Source organism: Nannospalax galili, unplaced genomic scaffold, assembly GCF_000622305.1.
Source record: "Nannospalax galili isolate Female #2095 unplaced genomic scaffold, S.galili_v1.0 scaffold109, whole genome shotgun sequence".
Classification (NCBI taxonomy): Eukaryota; Metazoa; Chordata; class Mammalia; order Rodentia; family Spalacidae; genus Nannospalax; species Nannospalax galili.
The window spans coordinates 2,698,562-2,703,167 of NW_008360315.1; positions in this window are offsets into that span (position 1 = coordinate 2,698,562).

Consider the following 4,606-nt stretch of genomic DNA (forward strand, 5'->3'; position numbering starts at 1 on the left):
CTGTTCCAAATATTGTAAATGAATCAAGCATTATTATTACTCCATAATACACATGAGCATTGCACAAAATGAAAATTATATTTCAATAACTGAAAGCACTCACTAGGCTCCACATAACAATTTTGCATGAGACTTTTAATAAAGTTAAGGTTGCAATATAGTAATAGAAAGAGAAATTAAAGATTAAAAGAAAGAGAGTTCAGGCAAACATTAGGGATCTGCTTATCAAGTCCATTTCATTCACAGGGGCTATGCATTGTCTCCAGAGTGAATTGTCATTTATGCAATGAGTCTTGCTTTGGGAAAGTTAACAGAACTTCCTGGTGGATTCTCTTGACCTCCTATCTATGTTGCCAAGTAGACTGACTAACCAGTAGAAGCATTTGGCACTATTATATGGAGAATTCTTCAATGTGATAATCACCTTCAGTTCTATAACAAATTCCATGGTGCAAAAGCCAGTGGTGGCATTCTTTCATCATCTTGCTATATTGTCCTTGCTTTGCATGCTACGTTGTAATTACATTTGCTTCTTTTTCCAAATAGCAAAGGTCATAGGTGGAACAAAATGGTGGCTGATTAAGACACTTCAGTAGTCATCTCTCCACAGAGGCACAAATTTTGAGCAGTTACTTATATATCAGACTACTTTTATAAGAGCTAAGAAAGCAAGGTAAAAACCACAACACCTGGTTTTATCATCATAATAAGAAAAGACATTGAGAAAGACAGAAAGGAAATGGTTGCCTGTGTTTTCTCTCCCTAAACCCCATGTAATGAAGCATTGAGGAAGGAAATTAGGTCAAAATCATTGACTGTATACACAAAACCTAGGTCTTCCATGGTGAAACTTAGTACTTGAAAGAAATACTTTATAGCTCCTACCCAAAACCATTGGCCATGGACCAAGCTGGGGTGACTAATCTGGTAGCAAAATGATCACCATCTTTCTCCCAGTTCATGGGGGAAGACACCATCAGAGTGAATAGGGCAGTAAAGCAAGCATAGCAGTATGCCTGCAACTCAGCGCTGGGCTCGTGAAACCCAAAATACTGCAAACTAATATATGAAGTCCCTACATGGAACATTCAAGAGAGTTTTTGATTTTTTTTAAATGAAACTCAATGAACTTCAAGAAGACACAGATAAATAATTTAGTATGCTGTAAGAAACTGAATAACCAAATTGAAATAGCTAAAAAATAGAATAGATGAGAGGCTGAGGCAGGAGGACTGCCATGACTTAGAGGCCAACCTGGTCTATACAGTGAGTTTGAGACTAGGGTGGGCTACAGTGTGAGACCCTATTTCCAAAATACAGGAATTCTTGAAATGAAAGGTTCGCTAAGGTAGATTAAAAACATGGCTGGAGACATTTGTGTCAGAGTAGGCCAAACAGAAGAAAGAGCGAGTGCACATTGAAGCAGGTTATTTGAAGACACAGGATGGAGAAGAACAAAGCCAAAGGACAAAGGAGAATGGAGAAGCTTAGAGAAATTTGGGTTGAAAAAAGACCAAACATTCAAGTTATTGGTTAAAGGCCCTGTAAATTCCAGAAGGGTAGGAGATTATTCAGAAATAGCAGAAAAACTTCAAAGTCTAGAGAAAGACATACATATCTAGTAAAAAAGGGCAAAGTACAGTGTTTACTATGGGATGCCACATTAAAGTTATACCTTAATAAAAACACAGCCTGATTCTTAGCACCCATTTAAACCAAGAGTGGACCTGAACTGCTGAGAACCTGTTCCTTCAGAATTCTCTGAGAATTGTGCTTCTGAAAAAGGGCCTGTTCTTTGTTTTATTGAAACTGTATATCCGGAATGAAATGGGGAAGTAAAAGTTGTGCTCTTATCAGAGAATTTTCTAGACCTAGACCAACACAAACACATACACACACACACACACACACACACACACACACCACACATACACACATAACTAGTCACTGTTTGCATTGCTTTTGATATTTGCAATGTACACAAACACGTATACACATTATTCCAGGTCCAGGGCAAGGAATGGTCATGAGGAATTAAAGCTATGTTTAGGTTACAGAAGGAGCTCAAAGGTCAGTTAGCTTGTCTACATCATAAATAAGATAAGATTAACTGTTTTGATTCAAGGTTAGGTAAAAGTCATTTGTAAAGAGTATGTTGATATTATAAAAGACATTGTTACAGCAAAGGACACCAGTCAGATTCAAGTCTGCGTAAAGACATACTAGAAGACATACTTGAAGACAGAGAAGAGGCTTAAAGCAGCAGGAGAAAAGTTGGAACGTGTAAGGGTTTTCTAATTTTCTTGATAACAGATTCCTCAACAGAAACCTCACAGGCCAGAAAGGAGTGGGATGAGATATTTTTCATAGTGCTGAGGTATGAAAACTGCCAATCAGCAAAGCTGTACTTTAGAGATGAAAGAGAGATGGAAGGATTCTTAGAAAATACACCTTCAGGAAATCTCTATCATACTAGAAACACTGAAGTGAGTTCTTCAAAATCAAAGAAAGATGATTGGGCGTGGTGGTTCACAACTTCAATCCCAGCACTCAAGAGGAAGAGGCAGGCAGACCTCCGTGAGGTAGAGAAAAGCCTGGTCTACACAGTGAGTTCAGGCCAGCTGGGGCTACAGGCAGAACCAGTTTAAAAAAAGCAAAACAAAACAAAACAAAAAGACAGACAGACAAGGTAGCAAGAAGGAAACATTAGGAGGCAGAAGATTCACTGGTGAGAGAATTTTTAATATTCTAATATTATAAACATGGTATGAAAACCACATATTTTAATAGAAATACTAAAATTAACTATTAAAATGACTGTTAATAAGCTATGAGATAGACAACAGAGAAAGATTTAAAATGGAACATCAGAAGTCCAAATTTTAAGAAAGAATGGAGTGTAGATGCAGTTTTGAATGCCTGTTTTCTCTTTCTTTTTCTACTTCTGTCTTTCTGGTCAATAATAATTGCTATCATTTCTAAGTAGCATGTTATAATCCAATGCTTTTGTAAGCTACATGGAAACTACAGAGTATAAATCTACAGTAGTCAAATCAGCAGTAATAAGTATTAGCCAGAAGTAGTGGCACACTCCTTTGATCCCAGCACTCAAGAGGCATAGATAGTGAGTTCCAGGCCACCTGGGCCTACAGGGAGACCCTGTCTCAAAAAAAAAGCCATAAGCATTAAAATCTATAGCTGGAGAAAACCGCTTAACCACAAAGGAAGAGTATACTAGAAGGAAAAAGAAAAAGCCATTACAGTAAAACTAAGTAAACATACAACACAATGAAAATAGTAGGGCCTTGATGATAATTATCTTAAATGTAAATACCTCTTATTGTACTATTAAAAGACATGAATGAATGGAAAAACGACTCTATTATATGCTGCTTGCAGAAACTCAATTCACCGGGAAGGATACACATAAACCAAAAGTGAAGACATCGAACAAGATAGTCCTTGCAAGTGGAAGATGTGCAAAGCAGGGACAGCCAAACTTATAGGAGCTAAAATAAAATTTTAATCAAAAGCGATAAGAAGAAATAAAGATCATGTAATGATAAAGGGCACAATTTAGCAAGTGGGAATACCAGCTGAATATATATGCAACTGATATTGGAATATATAAGTTTATGTGCAATCACAATAGGGGACATTGACACAATACTTTTAACTCGAGATAGATCATCTGAACAGGAAATCAACAACCCAGCAGACACCATTACAAGATTAAACAGTTGCAGAAATGGACATTATTCTTGGCAGCATGTGGAACATTCTCCACAGTCAATCATGTGGTAGGTCGTAAAAAAAAGTCTCAACAAAATTTTAAAAATTGAAATAATATTGAGTATATTTTATAATCTCAATGGAGTAAAACTAGAAATCAATAATAAGAACACCTTTGAGAAGTATCCAAGTGCATAAAAAATTAAATCACTTTTTAACAGTGTCTCAAGAAAGAAATTAAGAGAAAAAATTTAAAAGTTCTTGAGAGTTGGAGAGATGGCACAGCAGTTAAGAGCACTGGCTGGTTTTCCACAGGACCCATGTTCAATTCCTTGCACCCAGTGGCTGATCACATTTGTAACTCCAAATGCAGGCGATCTGACGCCTTCTTCTGAACTCCATGGGCATTGCATGACACACATGCACTTCCATCCATACGGAAAAACATACATGTAAAATCAAAACGAATAAATAAAATTTAAATGTTCTTTAATCAACAGTGAAACACAACATAATTACCCCTATTGCATTCAATCAGTGAGAGCAGCAATGTTCGTAGACCAATGCCTCCATCAGAAGAACTAAAACAATCTTGTTGCACATTTAAGGAACAGAAAAAAAACAGCAGCATACCAGCTCTCCCCAAGTAGCAGTTCCTTAGCAAATATCTGAGCAGAAATAGATGGATTAGAGAATAAAAATTACCAAAGATTAAGAGAATGAGAAACTTTTCAAAAAAGGTAAACAGCCTATTATGTGGGGCACACCTTTAATCTCAGCACTAGGCAAGCAGAGGCAGGTGGATCTGTGAGACTGAGGACAACCTGCTCTACATAGTGAGTTTCAGGCCAGCTGGGGCTACAGGGAGACCCTG